General features: G+C 45.2%; 1 protein-coding gene across 2 annotated transcripts in view; it reads left to right on the forward strand.

Annotated features, from left to right (window-relative positions):
* Positions 1-15,734, forward strand: part of LOC108802290 (adhesion G protein-coupled receptor L3-like) — a 33,096-nt gene that overhangs the window by 4,128 nt on the left and 13,234 nt on the right. The window contains exon 1 of one of the 2 annotated variants that reach the window (XM_018574157.1): positions 9,927-9,937. The exons of the other annotated variant lie outside the window; for it this stretch is intronic. The gene's annotated coding sequence lies outside the window, so the exon portion shown is untranslated. Of the gene's footprint in view, positions 1-9,926; positions 9,938-15,734 lie in introns of those variants that run through there. 2 annotated transcript variants of the gene reach the window in all.

A 15,734-nucleotide genomic window follows, 5' to 3' on the forward strand; every position in this document is an offset into this window, starting at 1 on the left:
TTATTATTATTAATTATATTATTTTATGTTATTATTAATTACATTATGTTTTTATTTTATGTGTGATTATTAACACTACAGTATATGACAAGACATACAGTTACAGGCACCTTGCCTGTGCATTGTGTAAAGGCGGCTGCGCTCTTTGTGTGAGATGAATTGCAGCGCAGGGAGCTCCCCCCACAGCTCAGCAAGCAGCCAACATTTGGAAGTGTGCCACTCACCCTCCCTGCACCCTCCACAGGCGTCTTCTATTGGCTCCCCCCCGGCACTGTCATTCACATCACAAGGTATCTGCAGAGCTAGCTCAGGGACCTTTATCTCCAGCCAATCACAGGCCGCCCTGTCGTGCCTAAACCCCTCCCACTGACCAGCCACCGTTACAGGATCTGCAGGCACACACTTTTTTCCCCCTTACAACTAAAAACTTTATACTCAGCAGGACTAGTGAGCGCAGCAGACCCGGAAAGGTTTCAATCCTTTCCGGGATAAAATGTCTCTCTTGCGGGCGTCCGGGAGCCGCTATCTAATAGCGGGAGACTCCCGGAATGTCCAGGAGACTTGGGATGTCTGCAGATATAGGAGGCAAAGGCAAGTCTCTCCCTTTCAACAAGAGTATAAGATTTAAAGCACTATGCACTAATTAGAGTGGAATTGTGGATTAGCACATTTGCATTTATACACGTGCATCTATAGCTGGGACATAGATCCAAATTTATATTATAGTGAAACCATTTCACCTGTGCACCTGATACTTGCCATGCCACATATATGTTCAACATGAGTATAAGATTTTAAGCACTATGCACTAATTAGAGTGGAATTGTGGATTAGCACATTTGCATTTATGTGCATCTATAGTTGGGACATAGATCCAAATTTATAGTTTGTTGCACAGATTTTTCACTTTCAATTTTTGAATTGTTGATCTTAGCCATACTTATTAGCATGAGATAATTTCACTTATTAAGTTTATTTATATACACTTTGACTGAGCGCAACAAAAATTAGCACCATTAGGAGAAGAGAACAATCTAGGACAACATAGCTGAACTGGAAAGTGATCTGCATTGGAGAATTTTTCCAAATCGGCTATTTTGGCCTAGATTGTTCACTTCTCCTGCTTTCTCCAAACTCTTCACCCTTTTGTGAATAACCCTGCTAGTCACATCTGTCAAAGGATGTTCTGCCGCTGTAAGTAGCAAAGCTTCAGATTATGATGAAAAGTTACCTAAAACAATTAAATACTTGATTGTCAACAATCCAACCAAAGGTGATCCCCATTAAATCCCTCTCAGGTGCTCACTCTTTAAACACCAAATGGAAAACTGCTCACCATTTATTGAGACCTTAGAATAAAGGTCTAGTCATGCTAATCCTCTTATTAATGGGCGGGACACTACCCCGATCTTGAGAATGGTAAATGATAATTGATCTGGAGCCCAGTGTATGGAGATAATACAGCAATGTGCACAAAGTGTAGTGATCACGGACTACTACTATGACAGCACTTACCCCTCAACTATATAGTAAATTAACTGCAAATCTCCTGGACATAAGAAATCCCACACCTTCCTAAGGTGTGTTTACAGTGAGCAACTGAAAGGGATTTAACGAGGATCACCTTTGGTTGGATTGTTCACGATCACCAAGATTGGACTGTGTATGTGGAATGTCACTTTGTTATACATGGACTTTTCATGTATTTATTTTTGGACTGGCAACACATTTTTGTGATATTGCCTCACAATTTTGGAGCACAATATTGCAATCACTGGTCACAATTGTTAGTTTTTTTGTTCATATGGATTGTATATTATTTGGTTGATTTTCTTATATAAATATACTTAGCATGGCACATTTAATATATGTATACGTTTTTTGATTGTTATTCGCTATAGTGTTTGCAGCTTTCACTAGGTTGTATTGGCACGGGATATTGCAGAGATGCTCAAGCAGTACTGCTGTGAGGGATACAAGAGAAAAAGAAAATTGACTATAATTATTTTATTACTAGCATCCAGAGAGCAGTGCCTAATTCCTGACTGATTGAGCATATTTCTTTAAGTGTAGCTCTAAGCAAAATGTGTTTTTCTTTTGGACAGAGTAAAAAACAATTCGATCCTCTTTTAAGTATTTATTGTTGTGTTCCTGTCCCTATCACTTTTTTTCACCATATCAGAGCCCTTTTATACTATTGCACTGTGGTGCCAAGCATTCCGAATGGCACCTCAACACACCTTGCCAAGGGACGTGCGTTGCAGCATAGTGCAAGGCAATGCACTATTGTACGTCACAGCATGACAAAAATGCTACTTGTGCCTTTTTAAGGCAACCTATTTAATACAATAAGCTTCCTTAATGCATGCAGCATATTAGTGTGAATGGACCCTTAAAGTCTTGCTGTGAGCTAAACTTTCCTCATATTTCTCTGAAGTATATTCTCCATATTCTCTTTTGGGATCTGGGGCTGGTGGCAGTGTTACTGGCTCGATAGGGGATTAATCATTGTAATAAATGGAAAATACTTTTCAGAGAGGTAAATGTTCAGTTTACAGGAGTGCCTTGGCTGTCACTGAGCAAAAAGTCAAAAGTGATACAGACAGCAAGGAAAACCTGTTAGGAGCTCTAACATTTCCCTACAAAACTGAAAAAAAAATGTTTTGTATCGAGTTTCCACTTGGGTCTTCCTTTGAGTCGCAGTGTGTAAATGCAAGGGGTTATATACGCCTGCAATTTTGGGGACACTTCAGACAGAATTTACATGTCCAATGTTTTTGGTGTAGTTGTCTACTTTAAGATTGTGCTTGAAATCAAAGATTGTAGACTGTAACTAATTTCTCACTGTTAAAGTGGTTGCTTGTAAAAGGAAGGTAATAGTGGCTGTCTGGCACTCCCTCTCCTATGGTAGAGAAATATAATATTTACCAGATTTCATTGATGCCAATGTTAATCTAAAAATTAAAAACTGAAATCCAGCCTTCCTCCCCAATAATTACTGAGTTACTTAAACAAAAAATCAAAATGCCCAAAAGGCTAGGAGGCAAGAACACTTCTTACTGGCTGTCTAGTGGTAGGGTCCTCTCAAAATCCAGAAGACTGCAGTGGCATGGAACATCACGAAAAGGTGACCAGTCAGTGCGGGCGTGGTTACTGGTGGTTACTTCCAGAAGTGGCACTAATGAGGGGCACCGACGGCAGAGTCAAGTGAGTATAACAAAGCTTCAGAAGGTATTTGTTATTTAATAACTGGTGAATGGGTGAGAGGGATGAATGGTAGAGAAAAGATATGGATTTAAGTTATTTCGTTTGTTAAAAATACACTGTGCAAACAGCATAATCAGCAGCAATCAATAATATAAATCAACAATTCCATTGCTTTTCTGCATCTTTTTTTTACATGTTCTTAGTGTCCTCATGCCTCTTCTTGCAGTGTTTCACTGCAATACTGTAGCTACCGATGGGAGACAATAAATCCAAAGTAAAAATTGTGAAGTGGTCACTTTATGGGTTCAAAGTATCTGAGGCTTAATAATATATGAGGGGCAGAGTAGATTTCATAGACGTCTACACTGCCCCTCATATATTATAAGGGCCTCAGATACTTTGAACCCATAAAGTGACCACTTCACAATTTTTACTTTGGATTTATTGTTTATTATTTTCCCTTGGGGAGAGAGTGATCACTTATCTGCACAATAATTTTTTGGAGTTTTAATAAGGTTAGTTATCATAACTGGTTCATATATGCACTGAGAAATAAGAATTAATATTGTTATATTGCACTTGGAACACTTATAATCTATACTTGTATATCCTAAAGAAACACATTTTTTTTTGGACTAGTGTGGTTTATTAAACCCCTGGAATATTTCATTTTATAAATCACAAAAGATAGATAGAAAGAATCACTCATTAATATATGGTTTAAAGTTTTATTAATCAACAAGTTCAACAGCATTCACATAATTGCCACCATCACTTTATAAAAACTTCCATTTTTATAATTGGGATAGTGTTTATTAGTATTCACAACACAGTATTCACTAAAAGTATAAACACTCAAAATATCCAAATATCACAGAGTTTACGACATACACAAAGAAATGAACACTAGTGAGATTATTCAACACCAAGCGCAACATATCGGCTTTATATGATTATTATTTATACACATTGTTGCAGCTAGTGATTAGTTCTCCTAGCGCAACTAAATTGCACAAATTAGATACTTTCTTGTATTAAAAAATGGCATAGATAAAAGAGAGAGAAAGAGAGACACATTAGCACCAGTAGACAAACAGGAGTAGAATTGTAGAAGTGAACACACTTGCAGTGCCATTCATTTTTAATGGCACCCCAAACGCGGCCGTCAAATCGCACGGTTTTCCACCGCATTTCTGCGTGTACATGAGCGGCAGAAAAAAACGCATCCTGCACGTCACACAAAAAGGTGCATGAGCCTTTTTGCCACGCAGATATGACTCCATTGAAATCAACGGGAACACGCAGATGTGAACCAGGCCTAAATATGAGCAAACATTAACTGAACTGAATTTATACTTCCTTTGGAAGAACCTATTAAAGGTGGAGGTGTCATCATCTAGTATAAATATATACATACTGTATGGTCCATAAACCATAAAGAAAAAGTGTTCATTTGGGGTCGCTACAAAAAACAGGAGGGCACTCTTTAAATCTGGAGGGGAAAAAAAGGAAGATCTGGGAATCCCTTGCCTCCAACATTTCTATGCTCCATTATAAGAACAAAGCATATTTTAGCTTTCTTAATATTCCATAAATATTTTTATTACGGATGCAGCGATACTGATACTAGTATCGGTGCCGATGCTGAGTATTTGGGCGAGTACACATACTCGCCCAAATGCTCCGATGCCTAGCCCGATACTTGCGGTATCAGGCATTACACGCTGCCTGGCTTCCTGATTGGCCAGTAAGCCGGCTCCATGCTGTGATGAGAGCATGGAGCCGGCTCTGCCGGCCAATCAGGAAGCGGGGCAGCGTGTAATGACGCGCTGCTCAGCTTCCTGATTGGTCGGGAAGCTGGACAATCAGGAAGGCGGGCGCTGTGTAATGACGTGACACCCGGTTTTCTGATTGGCCGGGAAGCTGGCTTCATGCTCCCTCGTCACCTCATGACGAGGGAGCATGGAGTGGGCTCCCGACCAATCAGGAAGCCGTGCGCCGTGTAATGGGGACAGCTTCCCTGCTAATCAGGAAGCTGGGTGGCAAGTCTTTACACCCCGCCTGGCTTCCCGGCTAATCAGGAAGCCAGGTGGCGAGTCATTACACGCCGCCTGGCTTCCTGGATGGGACTTCCGGCACTCTGTATTGGCGAGTTCCGGAAAAAAAATATCGGTACTCATAAAGTAAAACTTATAGGCCAGTCATGTATCACCGTAATAACTTTTTGAGTCTGGTAAGCAACCGTGCTATCAACATTTAAGTTAAATGCTGAAATTTAGCCATTATGGCAAAATGCATTAAGGTGCCCATAGACCTTACAACCATCGCAAGACTTTTGTCTTGCGATGGTTGTAAGGTAATCAAAAAGACGTACGATCTGCCCATCTTGGACAGGCAGATCGTATTTGCGATCATCGCAAGCCCGCCCCCCTGAGGGGCGGGCTTCTAATGACCACAATGCTGAACGGGCAGTGTGCGCTTGCGCACACTGGCCCGTGCGGCAATTATCTTACGAGCATGCCACAAACCAGCCGAAAATCGTACGATTCTCGGCTGGTTTTCGAACATGTTCGTAAGACAAAAGTCGTGCGACCGTACAGTAGAAACGGATTTCCCGCGATTATCGTACGATAATCACAAGGTGTGTGGGCACCTAAAGAGTGAGAACAAAATAAAATAATTTTTGGTGGTTTTAAGGGTGGGCTTTAATTGGCTCCTGATGGTTAAGGAAGCTCATTTCAACTACCCTGTAACTGTTCCTGGGACAAAAAATAGCCCCCTGTTATCTTGGAACATAATATTAGATATTGTAATAAACATGGCATATTGTCACAATTGCCAGTTTATAGTCCATGTATCACAGTGAGTGCCCAAGCTTTGCCTGTGTATTGTCATGATTGTTGGTTTCTTGTTCTTGTATTTTTAACACTTGCCTGCTTGTTTCCTAAGTATTGTGATGATTGTCATTGCTTGCCTGAGTATCGTCATGATTGCCTATTTCTTGCCCGTTCAATATTACGACTGGCCATTTGTTGCCTGCCTATTATCAGGACTGCCAATTTGTTTTCCGCCTATGCTAATGACCACTTGTTGATCTCTGCTTCATCACCTTCTTTGGGGGTCCCTAGGTGATATTAGGGGTCTTGGGACACCCTGATGTCTCCATAAAGAGGACCTGACACATCCTCTTTGCTATCACATGGGGGGGGGGTGTTTCTTAGCCCCCTATGTGATAGCAATAAAGTTAAGTGAAAAAAAAAGGAAACAAAAATAAAGTTGCAAGCAAAACATTTTTGTCACACATGAAAAAGAATTTAAAAAACACAAAAATTTCCCATCCATACATACACGCGTGCAAACATGCGTCGGGTGCACATACGTGCAAAACCGACGATTGCGCCCATTACGCCGCACATGTTACATATCGCCGCGTCAAGTTCAACCTATTGCGTGTATGTGTGGAATTCTGCATGTGTACGAGTCCTTGTGTGATCTTGTTTTCTTTAAGGGTACCTGTACCCCTGTATGTGGTAACCAAAATAGTTGCGCTAGGATATATGGCAAAAATAAAAATTAATTAAATTAAGACTAAAAAACCCAACATACAAAAAAAATAACAATTTAGAATATAAATATTACCCTTCCTCTCGTCGGCAATAGTTAGACGACCTCCAAGGTTGGATAGCACTCCGGAGGGATCAGCCAGAAAGCCGAGGGGGGGACCGACTTCTCTATAAGTTTCTCTGACCGCTCCTGCCGTCAAGCTATACTTCCTCTCATCGGCGATAATTAGACAACCTCCAAGGCTGGAGAGCACTCCGGAGGGATCAGCCAGAAAATCAAGTGGGGGACCGACCAAAGGAGAGAAAACAGGATCTAAGTGCAGATGCAAATTGCTTTATTTGCCAAGTGGTTAAAAATGATTGTACTAGATTTTTTAAATTACTGTTTTCTAGCCCAATATTGTGAGTGTTAGAGTGACCCATCTTTAAAATTAATTTATTATTCACAACTGTACTTTCACTTTATGGCACATATATGACTAATTTATTTACATATTTGGTTCACAACTAACTATCTAGTATTTATATTTGTATTTATATGACACGTATATTTATTATTAATATATATGCACACACGCACTTTTGGATTGCATATAGTTGCAAGTAGGAGTCGATCACTTGTACTGTACCCCTGTATGTTATGGTCTCTGAGGAAATTGTCCAAATGCTTTTTGAATGATTCAACACTCTCAGCTGATACCACTGCTTGTGGCAGTGAGTTCCAGACCCTACCCGCTCTAACTGAGAAGAAGCCCCTGCGCCCCTTGTGGTTAAATCTTTTCTCCACCAATTTTAGGTGGTGGCCTCTAGTCTTTGTTATGGAGTTTACCATAAAATGTTTATTGCTGATGTTGCCATCACCATTGAACATCTTGTACATCAAAATCAAAAGTCATAACAAGCCCTTAAGGTGTGGTAGGAATTTTGAGGACCCCCACCCCCAAAAAAGGAAAGAAAAAAAGATGTGGGGTTCCCCCTAAAATTCCATACCAGACCCTTGATCAGAGCACAGGCCTGGTAGGGCAGAAAAGGGGGGAGAAGGGAGCGAGCGGCCATACCTTCCTGTGATACCAGGCCACATGCCCACAGCACTGGGAGGGTGGCTTTTTCAGGGTTGCCCCTGGAAAAGCACCTTGTCCCTGTGCCGATGGGCACAAGGGCCTCTTCCCCACAAGCCCTGGGGCGTTGGTTGTGGGGAAGCGGGCAGGGGGCTTATTCACATCTGGGTACCCCTTTAATTAAGAAAATTTATCTACCGATGTAATCCAGCGTCAATCACCACATCCATTGTTGTCCACAACGACGACAACTCACCACAGAATGGCATTTTGACAGATGCAGGCAACATATAAACAATTGAGTGGAGCTAGCAGTGACAGCTAGCTCCACCCAACTGTTTACAGTTGTAACAGGTGTTGTTTGTTTTCAGGAAGATATTTATAGCACCCTGTTGGCCTCAGTCCTCAGCTCTGGTGCAAGCAACGGCCTGATTTTTTAAATGATTTATGTAAATATCCTAAAAATATGTACAGTGCTTTCATAGGTGGAATTCAGTAGGTCGGCTTGCCTTAAGAGAAAGGGGGCTGCTAAAAGGTGAAGCTGCACTCACCTATTTAGTCTAATTGGAGTGTCTGCGTCTGGGCCTTACATTATGAGAAGCAACCATCAACACATGGATCCTGCTCAGACTGAACACAAAAATCTTACCTGTTAGTTTCAACAACCTTACCCTCCGGGTGTCACACCAAAAAATAGTCCCAGCTCCCATAAAGTGTTTTCAGTTGGAACCTGGACCTAAGGTTTACCTCCCTAATTTTTTTCTGGAAATTGCAAGGGCTTTTCCAACTTTGTCAGTGGCTGTAAGCTCTATTTTTAGCTCCAGCCTCATTCCTTCAGTACAAAAATCCAAAGGGTCAGGATCGTAATTTCCCTGCTCAAAGGAGACCTACAAGCCTGGGCTTGCAGCCTGTTGACACCTTTAATCCTTTGAGCCTACTGTACAATGATCCAGGTGTTGGGCACCAAATTCCGGCTGGAATGACCCAGCCCTTTGTAGTCAATTCAAATCGGGTCTTTCAGACAGCATACATTGCTCTTGGTATATTAATCCTTTCCCGTCACCTTGGAGAAGGCCATCTCCTAAGATTTGCCTTACCACCCGCGCTCTTACCTTCCACTTAATTACTCCCGGGGCAGGCGCTGTAATTTCTGGGCCTTTGCAAATTGGAGTCATTTATTTGTCCTCCGAGGAGAAACTCCATTGGCGTACTGTTGGCCTGGGCCTTTAATGAGGAGCCCAGGGTCATTATCTGCTCAACTGCTCCATCAAGCCAGGGCCTAAAGGGAACTGGGATGGTCCCTCTGGTCCAAACCAGCTTAAGTCCTGGGGAACAATAATCTGTTTGTCCCTACCACTATTTTCACCCTTCATAATTGTCGAGCTTTTTAGATTGTGATGCCACTAGCACTTTATATTTCTATCCTTTTTTCAACTTTTTCAGATTCCTCTCCTCCCAGTGGAGACCCCATTTTCTTTAGTCTCCATTGACAACTCCCCGATGTTATCCGGCTTAGACACTCAAGGGATCCCAGATCTCATCCTAAGAGTCAGGGACTTCCACCAAGAAAAGATTTTCCTCTACATCATCTCATGTCCAGCTTGACCTTGAATCTGAGTTACCTGTGGCTTTAGTGACACAACCCTCAAACTGACTGAGCACTTGGGGAAATCCCCTCATGGTCTGCAGGATTATTCTTTGTCCAGAAAAAGGATGGTACTTTGCATACCTGCATAGATTACAAAGACCTCAACAAGATAACAATCCCCAATAAGTAACCTTTACCATTGATCAAAGAGTTGTTTTAGCTACATCTAAGGTGCTCAAGTCTTCTCCAAACTGAACCTGAGAAGTGCCTACTATCTAATTTGCATTCGGATGACTAGTGGAAGATGCTCTTCAACACTTAGCAGGGCCGTTTCAAGTACAGTGGTACCTTGGTTCACGAACTTAATTTGTTCCACAATTCTGGTCGCAAACCGAATTGGTCGCGAACCAAATCAAATTTCCCCATAAGGTTCAATGGAAATAAGGTTAATCCGTTCTGACCCTTACAAACGTGGTCGCAAACCAATTTTGGTCACGAACAGAATAAAATGTTCCCATAAGGTTCAATGTAAATAAGGTTAATTCGTTCTGAACCATATTAATTTTTGTAACCACAAAAATATGAAACAAAGTACAGTACAGTATGAAGAGAGTGAACACTTACCTTTCTTGGGGCGACTTCTGGCGTGGAGGACAGGAAGTTGGGTGGGGAGGAGGTTATTGTTTGGAGGGAAAGTCCCATTCCATAAGGACATCTGTGAGATCTCCTTCAGAGGTTTCCTCTCTTCTTTGTATAGCTGTAGGGTCAATTTTGCACAAAAATCTGTCTAATGTCACGTGTTTTTTCTGCCCTGCATAACCCTCTGGAAATGAGAGACTACATTATCGTTCATCAGTTTCAACACTCTTTTCGTTACAGTTATGCTGGGGTGGTGCTTCTCAAAGAAATCCTGGCACTCATTCCATAATGTATTTTATCACACCACTGCTAACCTCCTCCCTGTCTTCCTCTTGCTCAGTGGAATGCTCTTCAACAAGCGCCTTCTGCTGCTCACCCTGGAGTTCAGCAAGTTCTTCTGTCGTCAAGTCCTCCTTATGGTCCTCAACCAGCTCCTCTATGTCTGCACCATCGATGTCCAGACCCATACTCTTGCCCATGTACACAATCTCCTCCACCACCTGTGCATTAGACTCTTCCAAGTCACGTTCAGTGACACATTCTGGCCACAGTTTTCTTCAGGCTGAGTTTAAGTAGTAGTGGCTTAATCTTCAGATCGACGCTTGCGTTCGCACACAGCAAAAGGGTCAATCTGTCCTTCATTGGGCTTGAGCCCCGGCAGAGCCTTTTCCGCCTACGTGATATAGGTTCTGTTCGGCATCTTCTTCCAAAAGAGCCCTGTTTCATCGCATTTAAACTCTTGTTGAGCGACGTATCCTTCTGCCTTCATGAATTCTGCAAAGTCTTTCTTGTAGGCTTCTGTAGCGGCCTTGTCAGAACTGGAAGCTTCACCATGTCTTATCACACTGTGGATGCCACTTCTCTTGCGGAATTTATCAAACCACCCTCTACTGGCTTTAAATTCATCACTTGTTGATTGTAGAGGGTTTTTTTTGCAGTAAATCACTGTTCGATTTCCTGGTTTTTTCACAGATCATAGCTTCACTAACACTATCACCTGCCAGCTGTTCCTCATTCAACCACATTAACAAAAGTTTTTCCACCTCTTCCAGTACTTGTGTCCTCTGCTTGGTTAACATCGTTACTCCTTTTGTCACATCAGCTCCTTTGATGGCATCTTTATTCTTCAAAATAGTCGAGATGGTTGACTTCGTCATCTTGTACTCCGAGGCCAGATCAGTCACACGAATACCACGCTCATGCTTTTCTACAATTTCCTTCTTCAATTCAATGGTTATTTTCTTCAAAACCTTCTTCTTACCATTCTTGCTCTGCACTTTCTTGTTACCTTCATTATTGCGCTGCACTTTCTTTTTACCAACATTCTTGCTCTGCACTTTCTGGTTACCTTCATTACCGCTCTGCACGTTCTTGTCACCTTCATTGTCGCTCTGTACGTTCCTGTCACCTAACTACCGCTCTGCACATTCTTGTCACCTTCATTACTGCTCTGCATGTTCTTGTCACCTTCATTACCGCTCTGCACGATCTTGTCACCTTCATTACCGCTCTGCACATTCTTGTCACCTCCATTACTGCTCTGCACGTTCTTGTGTCGAAGCGGGGAAACCGGCCGCGGTCGTGTTCGTTACCCGATGCAGACTTCGTGAACTGAAGCAAAATTTAGACGAACTGCCTGTTCGCGAACCGAATTGTTCACGAACAGAAGCGTTCGTGAACCGAGGTACCACTGTACTTGCTAATGCCCTTTGGTCTCTGAAATCCCCCTGCCATGTGTCGGGTCTCAGGCCGCATCTCGATCCCGACTCGCGCTGCTGCAGTGGGGACATGTCTCCCAAGGACGCGGCGGCCCGGCGGGGCACGCCTCCCGATGACGCGGCGGCCTGGCGGGGCACGCCTCCCGATGACGCGGCGGCCTGGCGGGGCACGCCCACCTATACCTGGCTTGTAACTGACCATTCTCTGGATTCTGATTTGGCTATTTCCTCTCTGGCTTCTGACCCTGGCTTGTCTCTGACCATTCTCTGGATTCTGATTTGGCTATTACCTCTCTGGCTTCTGACCCTGGCTTGTCTCTGACCACTCTCTGGATTCTGCTTGGCTACTATTATTACCTCTCTGGCTTCTGACCCGGCTTGCTCCTGACCATTCTTGTTATTCTCCAGTATAGCACCTCACTCCATTGGCACGCAGGGATCCATACCGGCACCTGTGCTGCTCTTGCCTGTGACCCCCTGTTGCACCTCAGGGGTCCACAGACGGAACCGCAAGGGAGGTCCTCCTTATCACTTTGGGCCCGCACCACGGTACGTAACAGAAGCACTCAGCCAGACCGTGGACCCGAAAGGAGACCTCCATGGAGGAAATTTGCCAGCAGTTAACCTCCCTCGGTCAGGCGGTGAAGGCCCTCCAGGATGGATACTTCCAGTTAGAGGGAAGATTAGAAGACCTGACACAGACCACCTCGGTGGTCTCACCTCCGCCTCCTCCGCCGCCTCAGGCGGACCCTGCACCACCTGTGGACTCTGCTATAGGACCTACACCTGAACCCCGGGTACCAGCACCCGAGAAATTCACAGGTGACCGCAGCAAGTTCCGTGCGTTTCGGCATGCTTGCCAGCTATACTTCATGCTGCAGCCATGCACCTTTATATCCGAGCAGACCAAGGTGGGATTTATAATCTCACTATTGGCTAATGAACCCCAGGCCTGGGCCCATCGTCTCTTGGAACGGAACGATCGGCTTCTGGAATTTTCAGCGGGGTTTTTGGACACCATGGCTCTGCTTTATGACGATCCCCATCGGGCCTCTATAGCAGAGACCACTTTGTCCTCCTTGCGCCAGGGCCGCCGGGCCGTTGAAGACTATGTGGCGGAGTTCAAGAGATGGAGCTCCGACACAGAGTGGAACGATGCGGCCCTCCGTTGTCAATTCAGGTTGGGATTGTCAGACTCCCTTAAGGACGAACTGGCCCGTGTAGGAATACCGGATTCCCTCGATGAGCTTATACACCTGGCTACTCAGATTGACCGACGTCTGAGGGAGCGAAGACTTGAACGCACTGGCTACTCCCGACCAACCTGGATGTTGCCACGAGGCCCAAATTTCGTGCCAGCCGGAAACTCGATGTTCCGACCCGGTCCTTCCACTCCAGTTCCGGAACCGGCGGAACCTATGCAACTCGGTTTAATAAGGGCACCATTGACTCCGGGGGAGAGGGAACGATGCCGTCATCTGGATCTTTGCCTCTATTGTGGGGGTACCGGGCATTATGTACGTAACTGCCCCATCAAGAACCGTAAGTTGCAGCAGACTCACTTGGTCTCTGAGGTCAGTACCGGCCACCTTCCTTCTCACCTCGTTGTTCCTATCTCTTTACAGCTACCAGAGAAGGTCCTCCAGATCGCGGCCATCCTTGATTCTGGTGCCTGCAGTTGCTTTATGGACCGCCAATTTGCACTTCTTCATCACATTCCTCTACAACCTAAACATCAGGAACTCCTCCTCTTTCTGGCAGATGGTACTGCCCTCAAGACCGGACCAGTCACCCAGGAGACCATTCCAATCATTCTAATCTCGTCCGTATCCGTGAAGGGGATGAGTGGAAGACAGCTTTTCGTACCCGGTTTGGGCATTACGAATACCTCGTAATGCCCTTCGGCCTGTGTAACGCCCCAGCTACCTTCCTGCACCTGGTAAACGATGTCTTCCGGGAGTTCATCGACCTCTTTGTCATAGTATATCTCGATGACATCCTCATTTTTTCTGCCTCTCTAACCTTGCACCGGACACATGTAAAGCCGGTGCTCTCCCAACTTCGGCTGCATGGTCTATACGCTAAAGCCGAGAAATGTGAATTTGAACAGTCCTCCATCCAATTCCTCGGACTGGTCATCTCAGCTACCGGCATTTCCATGGACCCGCAGAAGGTATCCGCTATCCTAGAATGGCCTCCCCCTATGAACAAGAAAGGTGTGCAGCGTTTTGTGGGCTTCGCCAATTTTTATAGGCGATTCATCCGGGATTTCTCTAAGATCATCACTCCCATCACGCAACTTACTAAGAAGGTGACCCACTTCCAGTGGCCTGCAGATGCTCAAACCGCCTTTGATCAGTTGAAACTCCAGTTCATATCCGCCCCCATTCTGAAACACCCGGATCCCGCACTGCCATATGTTCTGGAGGTAGACGCTTCCGAGGTGGCGGTAGGGGCAGTGTTGTCTCAACGACAGGGCCTGAAAACACTTCTGCACCCCGTGGCATTCTTCTCGAGGAAACTGAGCACTGCAGAGAGGAACTATGATGTCGGCGATCAAGAGCTCCTGGCCATCAAATTGGCACTAGAAGAATGGCGATACCTGCTAGAAGGGGCAACCCATCCAGTCCTGATCTATACTGATCACAAGAACCTAGAATACCTAACATCCGCCAGACGTTTAAGACCTCGGCAGGCCCGATGGGCACTTTTCTTCTCCCGATTTCGCTTCCACATAACTTATCGCCCTGGATCACACAACGGGAAACCTGACGCCCTGTCCCGCAGGTACTCGACGCCCGATGCTCCCAAGCAACCTGACACTATTCTCCAGACCAACCAGTTTCTACTCCTGCAGGCCGACCTGCTCTCCCGCATCCGACAGGCATCTCGGGACACACCACCTCCCGCCACCTGGAACTTATGTCAACAAGATGACCTGTACCTCCGGGACGGGAGGGTTTTTGTCCCTGAATCGGTCCGATCTGCTGTTATCGGGCAGTGTCACGATACTCCATTGGCAGGACACTTCGGTGGCTGCAAGACAGCAGACCTAGTACAGCGCTCATTTTGGTGGCCTTCCCTGAACTCGGACTGTCGGAAATATATTGCAGCTTGTACAAGGTGCATCCGCAGTAAGGGCCGTTCCTCCCGTGCCTGGGGCCTCCTACGACCACTTCCAATTCCGGTCCGTCCCTGGACCGCAATTTCAATGGATTTTATTGTAGAACGGCCACCCTCTGAAAACTGTATGGCCCACTTAATTCCGATGCGGAGGGTTCCCACGGCAGAGGCCCTGGCTCGCACGTTTATCAAAGAGGTGATGCGCCTTCACGGGATTCCCACTGATGTGGTTTCCGATAGAGGAGTTCAGTTCACCTCCAGGTTCTGTAGAGCTTTATGCGAAGCTGTGAACATCTACAGAAAATGATTCCGAATTTTTTTTTATTATTGCACCCATTATAAATTTTGACACTAGTGGGCTCCAGTACTTCTCGTTGGCAGCCAGAAGCACTGTCAGCCTTTGAATCTGTAAGAAAAGCCTCTCACTCAACCCAGTTGGAGTCACACATCCAGGGGCTTCCACACTGCAAGAAGATGTCCTCCAGGAGAAGATCAACCCACAATGTAGAGACAGGTCAGCAGGCCCTGCTGGTAGAAGAAATCCGATATGGCGTCTGCTCGTTTCGGCCCGTTTCCCGTTCATAGTGACAACACAGCGATCTCAGACGTCCCTCCAGTTGGTCTGCTCGATCACCTCGTCCAGTATTACAGTCTGCTCTCTCTCTCTCCCTCTCTGCTGCGGGCAGGGTAAGTAAGGACACTGGATACAGGTACATAAACCCTCTGGTTCGCAGCAGCCACCTACACGTCCTGCTCTCTTGACCTCCACTTGGGGAATGCTGCCAGACAGCCCTCTGCAACCAGGGTGCCTTTCCCCCTGCCCCCACAGTAGTCTGGG

The sequence above is a fragment of the Nanorana parkeri genome, unplaced genomic scaffold, assembly GCF_000935625.1.
Source record: "Nanorana parkeri isolate BGI_ZX_2015 unplaced genomic scaffold, ASM93562v1 scaffold2777, whole genome shotgun sequence".
Lineage (NCBI taxonomy): Eukaryota > Metazoa > Chordata > Amphibia > Anura > Dicroglossidae > Nanorana > Nanorana parkeri.